General features: G+C 42.6%; 1 protein-coding gene across 7 annotated transcripts in view; it reads right to left on the bottom strand.

Annotated features, from left to right (window-relative positions):
- tns1a (tensin 1a) overlaps positions 1-12,866 on the bottom strand; it is a 69,339-nt gene that overhangs the window by 47,824 nt on the left and 8,649 nt on the right. Inside the window, exon 1 of one of the 7 annotated variants that reach the window (XM_040142028.1) lies at positions 8,633-8,736. The exons of 5 other annotated variants lie outside the window; for them this stretch is intronic. The gene's annotated coding sequence lies outside the window, so the exon portion shown is untranslated. Of the gene's footprint in view, positions 1-8,632; positions 8,737-12,866 lie in introns of those variants that run through there. One more of the 7 variants, XM_040142033.1, reaches the window with a different exon arrangement.

Here is a 12,866-nt window from a genome sequence, read left to right as displayed (position 1 = left end):
GTCTGAGATAATCCAGACATGACACAACACAAGTGTCTCATCACACTTTTTGATTCATGCATGTATTATTGCGCTATTGCACCGTGTTACTGCACAATATTTATGCCTTTCCAGATGATCACACTGCCAGGTTAGGCGATCATAGAGTCGTAAATTCTGGCTGTGACTTGGCTGAGGGACGTGGCAGATGACACGTTGGACACCGACCAATCGCAGCTTGTCTGTCTACCCGACTGTCACGATGTGTCGGACGTCCAGAGGTGACTGGGAAAAAGGTGCCAGAAAATGACTTCCACATGACGGCAGCAGCGACACAAGCAACAGAAGCAAAAGTAGAACCAGACCTGGATGGCCACTGGCTGCTCCCTAAAACAACCTTTTAATTAGGTAATACATTCTCTCACCTCTTCACTTTGTTATTTTTATCTGTCTACACAGCTTTCTATTGTACTTTTATTATGTTACCGTGTTTGCTTTTGTTGATTTCGCCATCTCTGTTCTACTTATCAGATTTGACGTTCAAGGCCAACTTTAAGTAGTAAGTGAAACTGGGTTTTGTGGTGGTTTGGGTGGTCTCGGTGGGAATATACTGGGTTTGTGGATTGTTTTAGGGCTGCATCAAACAATTATTTTCATTTTCAATTAAACTGGGTCTATTTTGTATTTGTTTATAAAATGTCAGAAAAGGATGAAAAATACCAGTCACACTTTCCTGGAGTCGAACGTGACGTCCTCAAGTGTCTCATTTTGTCTGACAATCCGTCTAAAAACCCAAAGATATTCAGTTGACTATTAAATATGACAAAGAAAAGCAGCAAATTCTCTCATTTCAGAAGCTGGAACCATTAAATGTTTTGTATTTTTGCTTGAGAAATAACTAAAATTATGAATCGATTATTAAAATAGTTGACGATGAATGTTATGTCGATTGACAGATTGATAGACTGAAATAGTATGTTGCCAAGCAGCACAGCTTGAGGCCAAGAGCAACCCTGAGACTAACTTCAGCACCCATTACCCCGCAAGCACCTCTTTGCGTATTTTTACCTTTCAACGGCGCTGAACCCCAACCTGGACTGCCAGCGGCACTTTGTTGTGTTGTTCTTCCACTTTATTATTGCTCAAAATTATTTTACCCTCCACCCCGTTCTTTTTGCAGTGTAAGAGAAAAAGAGAGCTTCAGCTCTTTTTGTCTTGTGAAACAACATCCTGTCCCCATTTTGTGCTTTACAACAACAGGTTTTTTTTTTTTTTCAGTAAAACAACAGTTGGTTTCCCAACAGATGCAGCTGGGTGGCACAACAGTGCCATAAAATGCAGAGTCCGGGGCCAGTACCTGTTGCCAGACCTCCCAGCAACAGTATCACTTGTCCCCTAATTATAATATCACCTCAAAGTGGTATTGATTTCCTGATGTTGCAATGCTGCATGTAGCATCTTTAAATAGCAGTTAGGGTATCACAGGCCAATTTAGTTCTTCAAACAGTTTGGTCATAGTATCCATGACAGGCGAGTGTGGCTCCTAATAGTCTGCATTACCGTCTGCACAACAAATCACTGATTACGATGCGTAAACAGTCACTCCCTGGCAAGCTGCGAGACTTCCATTTGATTGTACTCGCTTCAGTGTGTACACATGAACATGCATGCATACGTGTGCACGGTTAAACGAGTGCATTTAGCGGGCCAGTATCCCGACGCGCTGCGAGTTGATGGCTGTTTACGAGCAGTGGGATGAGAGCATGCGCTATCAGCGGACAACAGACGCAGGCAAGGAAGGAAGCCGCCGTAATTAGCCTGCTCCGGGAAAACAAAAGACTCATTGACTTTGTAACGCTATCATCAAGCGTATCAGAATACAGTAGCGGGATAACATCGCAGCAGCACAGATCCCACCTAGTGCATGCTGATATGCACTGTGAAATCAGCAGAGTGCCATTTTTAATGCCGTAAAATCCCCCTCAAGGCAGTGTGCAGAACAAAAAACTTTACAGACAAAACTGATTTTTAGTATCCAGTATTCAATAAAAGGCCCGTCCAACCTTATCCTTGTTAAGTGAATAAACAGTGTTTGCAATAAAGTTTAGACAACTTGAATATACGGGTTTATAAAGCGAATTACGAGTCACACTGTTGCTGCTGCAGGTGCTACAGTGAAATGGATAGAGGGAAGAGAAAATGCAGTATCAAGCGACAGGGACGCATGCACGGACATGCCTGTTTGCAAAAAGATACACTCAACTGCCAGTTTATTAGGTACACCTAGTTCAAACTAATGCAATGCAATGCCCCTGCAGCAAGTCCTACCTTCATGAAATTATAATGTTCAGTTTTTGTTTAAACTGAGAGGTGTTGATTCAGTTGCATGATTATTTTAGAGGATGTTGTTTGTGGTGCTTTTGAGTTGTTCTGTGTTATACTGGGGTTATACAGGTGTTTCTATTATTTTGTCTACCCCATTTAGTTTCCATTTTCAATTTCCATCTCTGTGCCCCCGTTTTCCATCCATGCTAGCAAAAACAGATATAGGGAGAGTTTTTGTTTGCCAGCATTATTTTAGTCTCATATTCATCACGGAAAAAACGCCCATAAACATATATTTGGCCATGTTTTTCATTAACGAAGTGAACACCTACATAACTTTTCTCTTTCCCAGCTGCTACAACTGAAGTGCACTTTAGCTAAAATCCAACAACTGCACTGGATCTTTTCGGAGGCCAATGGTACACGTAGTTGCTAGTACCAGGAGCCAGAAGCGAGTCAGCTCATGCTTGCTCTTTACAGTGCCTACGCTACCTGGGGCCGCTGCTGACATTCATATAACAGTGTTGGAGGTCCCAGTGGCCCCCGGGGCCTCGTAACAAAAGCATCTGCCTTTATTCACAGCTGACAGGAGGTGCTGCTCCCCCCAGTATTGATCTAAAGGTCAGCGGGGAATAGTGATGACTCTGAGTGGCTACTTTACAAGCACATCCAGAGAAACCAGACTATTGGCCACATCCAGCAGAAGCCATATGAATCAAAGTTTATTCAACATATTTGCGCATGTAAAAATTGAGCGTGAAATTCAGCCATGAATATTGCCTGCAAAAATTGTTATATCACAAATTTAATAAGGCAGGAGAGATAGAACACAGACACCGACCTCATAATCACAAAGTCTTTCATTCTTTGAAACACCGTGTCACAGTGAAACTGAAAATCCTCACAACATCACTGTGCAACAAGGCAAGATAACAACAGCTACCCTGACTTCCTTCATATATGGTGGGTGCAGCTGGCAGCCAGACTAATACAGGCTTCACGTGGTTTTTACCCGCTCAGATGGATAAAAGCGAAATCTCAGAGAGGCCCTGCCGCACGCCTCCGCGTCGGGCCAGACTAACACTTGAACTTCATCCGACAGTAATTGTCTGTGCAGCTCTATCTGTGCCATCTCAAAGTCTGTAAAAAAGATCCAGCTCAGCTACTTTTTGGGAATGCTCAAAAGTGAGAAAAGTTGAAAAACACAGAGAAAACCTGGCCTGGTTATCTGTCTCTATTTCTTCATTTTTCTTTAGCCTGTGTACCATAGCCATGCAATTCACTGGCACTGAAGATATGAAATGATGAATCATGCTGAGCTCTTTTTTCTTTGCCCCAACAATCCACAGTTTCTTCTGCTCTTTAACCCAGTTCAGCACCAAAATGGACAGAAATTCCAAAATGTTGGAGACAATTTTTATCACCTCTATGTCTGAGAATAAATTTAATCTTACAGATACTGTAACTCATTGTCCATTTGTAGGCACATGCTAACTGGTGAGAGCTTGCCTTTTGATTTTTTCCTGATTTAGTTCAAATAAAGCGAATGTTGACCTTTTCTTTGACCTCTGCATGTGGCTCCCCAATAACTTCCCAGCAAAGTGACTAGCAGACCACAAAGAAAACTCTCCGACAGCAAGAGAAAGAGAGTCATTGTGGGTTTAAGCTTTTAAAACAGCGATCTTATAATCTCATCGAGTCACGAGGGGCGTCTGGGAAGCCACTGAACTAGAACAAGGAGTCAAGCGAGTCATCGGGGGGCCCCTCCGCAATTTCAACCCAGCCGAGAGGCCTCATTATGGGGCAAACGGAGGTGAGCTGAGGCGGGACGGTGTTGAATTAGCCGCAACAAGGGTCAAATGTCTCAGGTGAGTCTCAACAGTTTCACGGAGCTTCCCTCATCTTTTTTTTTTTTTTCCCCTTCCTCCTCCTCACACTGAGAGCGTGGATCAGCAAGTGCTTTAATGATTTCACCCTTAACGCTGCTCAAGTGGGTTTATATGGAAATGGAGAGAGCAGAATATCAAAGCATGACTCTGGAGCCGCTGAGTTAAAACGCTGTATAATGAGTTAACGTGCTGCGGTAAAAGCAGGGTAGTGATGAACTATTTTCTCTTCCCTCTCACACACTTCAAACAGGCTTGAACAAGCATCCTCTGATAACCGAGGAAGAATATGACTGGCTTGCTCAGCAGCCTTTGCATGCTTTGTTTGCACTCTTTCAGACAATGAGGGCATTTTTGGTGTATTTTCTGTTTTAGTTTTATGCTTTTTGACACATAAAAAAGGCATGAAATTTCATATTTTTGCAGATAAGACAAAGATGTCTTTTGATATCTTCCATTAAAGTTTTTTTTTTTCTAAAGTTTACATATTTTTCAGTAGTAGATGTTGAGTTTTTTTTCACGTTGTTGTTCCTTTTTTGATTATCTCAACTTGAGAAAGATGCGGCATTTCCACAAATTTTAGCCCTTCTAACTTAGCAATAATCACTCTGATCTTAGTTCATGTACTTCGGCCTAAGTGATGGGAGAAAGCATGTGTTTGCCACTGTGCATAAATCATCTCGCTGGCTCCAATAAATAAGCCTGCCATTGGTCCAACCACACTCAAAATTCCACAAGCACTCCTCCTGCCCACACAAGAGCCACTGCCGCACTGATGGCATTTTGCCTGAGAAAGTAAATTCTTCACTTTCCAAACTGGGGCCAAATAAGGACTGAAGCTCAAACAGCTCCTTTGGAGGGATTTATACGTCGGCTGGGTTTCTGTTTTACTTGGAGGGCTAATAAATCGACCGAGTGCTGTGATGGTGGAAAGCATGTTTCTTTCCTGCTTTGACATTTTGACATAATGTCAAGTGTGTAACGCGCAATGTTCGATTGGGTGGCAGTGTGTCGTTGGCAGGAGCACGCTGGCAGTGGTAGGTGATGCCGCCAATAGTTAAATAATATCTGATGTAGAGTTTAAAAGGGGAGTTAGATGAAGGAGTAGTAAGATAATGGCAAAATAAATGACTTACGCAGAATGCTGCCGAAAAAGAAAACTGCGTGGGAAAGTTTTACCACTAAAATGCTATCTACCATTTATAAAAGAGTCAGTTATTCAAGCTCATTATTCAATATCCTTTAAAACAGAGAATAAATTCTGGAAACATGTTATTTTGTCAAGGGTCTAAGCTACTTGGTGGATATTTAGAACCAGACTCTGCGAAACATGCCTTTCAGTCTGGGTTGGACCATGAAGGTGTAACTGCTGTTTCAGAGGCTGTTGGTTCCAAACAGGATGGAAAAGGGCTGGTGTATACACAGAAAGTTTAAATAATTGTTTTTGTAAAGACCGCCTGCCAGCTGTTTCCCCTGGCATCCATCAACACCCAGTATCACAGCACAAACAGGGTTTTCCCACGGCAAGAAAACCATCCTGTCATGGTTGTACAAATGACAAGGACTTGCGACTGGACAAAAAAACACCCGTGACAGATCTTTGGATGTTTTGTCAGTGACAAGATATCTACCAACCGACAAGATTCTAGTCTTCTCGTGGAGAATCCACCATCTAAACCTTGTCGATAACACAAGAAGCGGTCATGTTTTTTCACATGAGAACAAAATCACTTCGACGTGGTTAACACACCATAAATAAGCATAAAAATCGCCCGGCAGGCACAAGTGTTTGCTTCTACCACAAATGGTTCAGACAAAATAAACCACAACATACAGGAGGTTATTTACCTAAATGAGATTCATCATCGTGGACTGCCTTCTTATTTCAACAATTTTGGTTGCAAGTGAGCTCAGATTTGCGTCCAACAAAGGCACTTACATTATTTTACCTCGAAACTGACATGCAGATGTTGGACCGGAGGCCAAAAGACACTTCATCAAGTGGACCCACAGGAGGCCAGAGACCATGGATCACTGAGGAAGCAGCTATTTGATCATGGTCAAGCCACACTGAGTGGTAAGTGGGCTCTGGCTTGGCTGCTTCACCCTTTGTAGGGTTACAACCAAATCACTGTGAGCTACAGATGACAAAATACCCCATTAAACAAATAAATGATGAATAACAGATGTGCAATTGTGGCTAACTTTGGACACAGGTTGAAAACCTCCAAATCTGAAAGCCCGCCTTGGAGTTTTATGCATGAACGCATATCATAAATGTTAGGTCATTTAACTGGGGATTCAATCATGGTAGAGGTCTAACATTTGGCACAGATTTAAAACCAAAGCTCACCTGGTTTTTTCTTTCATGCGAAACAGTTGCATATGCAAAAAAATGTGAGTAATTTTGTAACACTTCAAAGGGTGTGTGTCAAAAGGGTGTTTGTCATCACTACTGGATGGAGCTGATGTTGGAAAGTGTTGATGGGTCTGTTCCGGACAGCATTTGCCCATCAATTCCTGTTTAATTAGGGGTGGCTACAGTATGCTTACTCTTATTTGATCACTAAGAGCACGGCTAAGCCAGAATAAAGAAACAACACCAGGCCAAAACCTGTGGTGTACTCACAGAAAAGTGCAATAAAAAATAGACTTAATAGAATATAGGATGTTCAAAAGGATTTGCAAACATCTTTTGTTGCAATTACTTCTTTAAAAGCCTCAATTTATAGTTTTGTCTGCACTTTTATTACAAGTGTGAATGCGAAAACAGATTATTCGTGTTGGCTTGTATTTAAATTTCCTTTAAATCTAAACTCGCTCTCTATTTTTCCTCTCCAGCCTGTCACTTATTTACAGAAATAAGTTAGTGGGTAGGCCCAGTCTCTACTAATTCAGGCTTGGCCTCTTGTGTGGTTGCATGTTAAATGCCATCCTCCCTGGTCACTACTGCTTTTATAACACTTCCCAGCACATACTTTGGAGCTGACGCGGCTGGAGGATCTTGTAGTTTTCACAGTTTACCAGCCTCACTTTCTGTTCGTGTGCTCTTCTCATGAAAACTACAGTAGAATATATCTAACAATTCAATCTGAAAAAAAAAGTATGTTACGTGACATAAGAAAACAAACCTCATATCTGCACAAACATGTGAGAGGAATTTCTATTTGGCAATCAAAGTTCGAAGTTATCTACTCCGAACCTTTCTAGATGATTTTCTGCGATTTATGGTATTTTTTTTCCTCAGGTTGCCAAAGTTTCACTTCTCTGATGTGCCAAAAGATAAACTGCCCAAAGGGAGACTAGGTATGTTATTAAGGAATGGGAAAGACAGATGGAAGAGACAAATAGTTCAAGAGGGATAAATCTACAGGGAAAGCAGCCGTTCCAAAGCATCACTCTTAGAGAACATCTTCATGTTATGAGACAAGAGGGAGACATGACTCTGGCAGTTAAAGAGGGTTTCTGGACAAGGTGGAGAAAATGGCAGGGCATTTTCCCTTGACACTTATGACCAGTTTGAAAAGTGTGATGCCAGGGCAGGGCAAGAGCATCGGGTTCAGGTTTATGTAATGTCTTCAAAAATGAAATTCAAAAAGTGCTCAAGAAAAATGTGTCGCAGTAAAAAAAAAAAGTGTGTAATATTGGTACGTAAATGAAACTGCATTCCTCTCTGTTGTTTTGGCTCTCCGGTGGGAGACAGGACATACAAGCCTAGCGACCCCTTGACCATTCATGTTTAACTGCCATCGTTGTGTTAGCTCAAGGTCAGGGGTGAATGAGTGCCACCGGTCTGCATCCCTTCTCAAAAGGTGTCAAAAAAAAAGTGTGAGACAAAGTTAAGGGAACGCAAAGACAGCAGAAAGGAAAATAAGGAGAAAAAAAAAGAACAAGAAGACATTTCCTGCAAACATTCTACTTGACCAACTGCTCTATTTTGTCTCTTGTAATGCCAAAGCAGATGCAGGTTACACAGAGAGAAAACACGTGTTTGCCTGCCGTCTTGACCATTTGCTCCCCTGTCTCTCTCTGACTCTACCACCACAAATCACTGCTCATCGGTTCATGAAAAGGCTCCCATGCCTCAAACAGCAACTCAAATGAACTCTGTCTGTCCCGCTCCCATGGGCACAACATTCCCATGGGTGTGTGGCAGACCAGTCTATGCCCCAAACATGCAGAGTAAAGCATTTTCTGTTGAAATGACATCCAAAAATCCCCTTTTTGATGTAGCTCCACAACTTGGGCTCCAACAGTCTTTTTATGAGTTAAAGCATTCAAAATTCAGCTTGAGTTCATTCCTCTGAGGACCCACTTTAAGCCATGAAAGAATGCAAAGAACTGGAAACTTAAGATACTTATTGAACATTGCCATCCACCCAAACTACAGATGGAATATACCGCAAAAAAAACCCACTGTGCATCTGAAAATCTACTCTTACCTGCACACCGGTGCCACTTTTTCTCACACTCTCTCTTCTCTCCCCCTCTGCCTGGCTTTTACCTCTGCATTCTCCCTGCCTTCAGACCCCCCTCCAGGAGAGAAAGAGGGCAAGAGAGGGAGTACCAAATACAGACACTTTCCTCCTCCTCCTCCTCCTCCTCCTCCTCCTCCTCCACCTCTCTCACTCAAAACAACAGCAGTAATCCCAAACGCGTGCCAGAGAGCTACTGAACTTGGTTCTGTGTATATGTGTGCGCACATGTGGATGTCTGTGCAGCCTCTGGACTGGACCGGGATACAGTCTTTATACTGCTGGCTTTGGTTCCTCCTGTCAACTGCCAAGAAGTTTTGAAACACACTATATAAGGCCAAGAAAGTGGCTTGGGGCTCCTTACGATTCCGGTACCCAAACAAGAGAGCAAAAGCCATCCAGGGGCAGACAGTAACTGTATCCCTCTGAATCCCTCCCTCTGCTGACCCGCGCTCTCTCCCTCTATTCCCCCCTCTCTCTCTTTTTCTCCTTTTCCTCATAGCCCTCTCCGGAGCTGTTGACACATGCTTGACAGAGAGTGTGAGAGGGAGGACGGGAAAAGAAAAAAAATAACTTTTCTGTTCTTGTTTCTACACTGCAAAAAAATAAATAAATAAATAAAACCTTTGGCTCGTATTTGACAATCACAAATTCTAACGGTGATTTTACTTCCTCATTATTCGGGATCCCCCAGACTGCACTTCCATTAGTTAAAAAAAACAATACTTGCTTAATTTTTCCAATTTTTCTAGTCAAAGATTTTTTTTTTCTTTCCTTCTGACCTTATTAAAACCAAAATATGTAGAAAAAGTGTTCAAGTGGTAGCCCTTCCTTTCGCCAAAAACTGGGTTTGCACATTCGATGAAGATGATAAAATACAGAAAGGGCCACAAAAAATGTTAATACAACATATATAACAAAATAAGGAATTTTTTAAATTATTATTTCTTGTATGGTCTATGCATCAACAAACATATGTTCCTTTTTTTGCCAGAAAGTTCAATCACAGACAGTATGTTATCCTGTCAATATGACCCAAGAGAGGAGAGACTCCTTGTTAGACTTCTCATAAACAAACCGTCTGTATCTTGAAGTTGGAGCAAAGTTGCATGGCTGTAGTTTTACCTGTTGATAGTTGCTACCTGCAAGTGGCAAACGCAAGCACGTTGACTCAAGAGGCAAAAACCTGAGGTCAACAGGTAATACCCCAAGATCCCTAAGTTCCTAAATACGTGGGAGGAAAATATCTGCCAGCCTCCTGTTGTGTTTTTGGCACTTGGGGTGAACTTAGCTCCTGACCTCCAGACCAGAGCTGGGGTAAATTGGGCCATCCGTCATCTGCTAGCACCCGGTTATTAGGCCGGCCATACAGTTTGTCTGCCAGCGCTATCTCCCGACCACTGCGCCGCATCTATACCGTTGAAGGGCGTTGCTGTGGAGACGCGCTGTGATGGCTCTTTGATGTGACAGGTTTGCGTCGGGGAAACAGACTTTCCTCTGTGAAGGGCTGCTGAGGAATGAGGAGGCTTGGCTCTCTCAAGTGTGTGTGCGTGTGTGTGTGTGTGTGTGTGCGCACGCACACGTGTGTGTCTCATCATTTTCACTCTCCCCCTCCCTCACCCTCTACCTCTCTCTCTTGTTCTACCTTTTTCACTTTCATGCTTGGATGGTTACTCTCTTTTCCATGCCAACATTCTTGAACGCTCCTCATCCCTGCTTCTATGCACGTCTTACTGTGTTTTTGGTTTTGCTCCATGCAATTTCTCCTTTTGGAAGATAAAGGAGATAAAAAGGAGAACCTTAGAAGGAAAAAAATCCTCGGCAACACTATTAAAAGGGAGTCATGGAAGCCCGGTGAAGAAAAAGTAAATTTAGCAACTAAAATCACATTTACTGATCACTTTAGACAGAGTAACACAAATAGTCCATTTTTACAGTAGGTGATAAAATGGGGTTTCACCCGTGCCTCTTGTAATATTAAAGAGCTTCTGGGTTGCATTTTTATAGCCCATGTCATTTGCCAGAGGTCTAATTAAAGGCCTCTCCTAGTTTTCACACATCCACAAGTGTTAGGATGTGGATTAAAATGTTGGGATGCCAGGATTAAAACCTAGACCTCAAAACACTTGACCTCGAACTTCTGCACGGGAGGAGGCCCAGCTTCTTTCGAGTCAGGCTTAGTTGAGTTTGGAATGTGTATGAATAGACTCAGCATTAAAGTCAGATTATAACAGAAAAAGTGTATGCTGCTGCAGGTGTAGACAGCATAACAGAAAAAATAGTATGCTGTTACAGGTGCAGACCCCGAGTTTTCTGTTGTCAGAGTAAAGTCTGACTGGGTATCCTTCCTTTGTCTAAAGTGCTTAGCTGTTTCTTGCACGTTGGTGCCCCTGTTATGTAAGTAGCGAGTGAGCTCAGGCTGACGGACAGGGATTTCGGGCCACTAGAGATGAGACGGGGCCCATCTCAGGCTGCTCACGGCAATGATATCCCCTGCATTATCTTTTGTATGAGAAAATGAACTGTTAGATCTTCTAGAAATAGAGGAATCAGCTTTATAACAAGAGTGCACTTTCAAAGCTGGAGGCCCAACAGGTTGGTAGTGAGCTCCGTTTTTGTTTTTGAGATCAATAACGGGGTAAAAGAACCGGTTGCCTTGCCCTCCCACTGGTTGACACTGGTTGAGAATGCAAAGATATGAACGATGCATACGAGGCATATAGTATGATGCTTGCAGAACAAACTGCTCTTTACCTGAGAGATTGTGAAGTATAAATATATCAACAGGAATATGCTCCTTTCGTTTTTATATTTCTCACACCCTCTGTTATTTTATTCTTGGACTGCAACTATGACTCACTTCCTAGTCGTCCTGTTTCACTCCTGCTGCTGCTCCAAGATCACTGAACATCTACAACTACAGGAAGTAGAAAAGCCCAATTACGAGAGCACTTTGTTTCGGCTCCAGCTGACTGCAGCGATAAGTAAACGGGTTCAGTCGTGAGATGTGGCAAGTAAATATACGTGCTGAGCAAAAACCTGCCGGTGGCCAGGGTGGAAAACACTGAGTGCTGTGGCAGGGCGACGGCAGTTAGAAATGGTCTCTAAATCCAGAGAAGACTCTGGGTTAAAAGTCAGCGATTCCCCAACTTGTCCAGGCCTTGCCTGCTGACCTTTCCTGTTATTATTAGACCAGAATAAAACTGGTCTTGCATTTCTTCTGTCAGTAGTATCATGAACCCCGGCCAACAAAAGCACTTCTTGTTTTTGGTCTTGCGGGAACACTGAAGATTCTGCTTGAGACAGATCCAGCTACAAGTAGACTGGACAACAGATGACTGATAGGTCTGTCTTTTGCACAGGGAGGAACCTGGCACCTGGCTCGCTGTCACTGGGCTTCCTTACCAACTTTCAAACTGGAAAAAAAGAAGTTGGCAAGTCAGGAAATGTCACTTTTCTCCAGAATTATCTCCCAAATCAGAACATTTGAGGTGCAAAATAGGCCAATCAATTACAGAATCATGCTTTTTTCAAGTGGTTTTGAAGTTTTGGGGGAGCACCGGGTCACGTAAAGATCTATCAATTCCTCATAGTTTGCTTGTTTATGATACACAACCTAAGGCCTTCTTCAGACTGCCAGCCCAAATCTGTTTTTTTGCATATTCAGAATATATCCAGATCGATTTTAGAAAGTCTGGACGGCAAAAAAAAACACATGAAATGTGACTTTTGCAAACCCCAGGAGGCGGTTTGAAATGCGATTCCAACCGGATCTCTACAGATGCGTCTCAGTCCGGACGCTCTGGCTGCTCAAATCCGATTTCAAAGTGTCTTTTATGTCACTCGCAATGTGACACACAATGACAATGCCAAATTCAGATTGAGGGTTGCTACGCAGTTACTGATGCCTACGTCGTTACTACAGCAACCCATGCGGATAGGTCAGTGACGTCTGGACACACACATCCAATCTGATCTGGACAGTCTGTCCTAAAGATCTGATTTGAGAAACAAATCTAATTTGCCTGCAGCCTGGACAAAACTCAACATGCCTTAATTAGCTGTGATGTGTTCCAGACTCAACTCTTGAAGCAAAATCTAAGCTTGCATAACTGCTGAAAGACTAGAAAGAACAGAAATACCTCAACGGGACAGTCAAATTTGAAGTTGAATCTCTCTAATTTATGGGAGAGGTAGGATT

This window comes from Xiphias gladius, chromosome 13, assembly GCF_016859285.1.
Source record: "Xiphias gladius isolate SHS-SW01 ecotype Sanya breed wild chromosome 13, ASM1685928v1, whole genome shotgun sequence".
In the NCBI taxonomy this organism is placed as follows: domain Eukaryota; kingdom Metazoa; phylum Chordata; class Actinopteri; order Istiophoriformes; family Xiphiidae; genus Xiphias; species Xiphias gladius.
The sequence above is the reverse complement of the archived record's forward strand: the minus strand, read 5'-3'. Positions and strand labels throughout refer to the sequence as shown.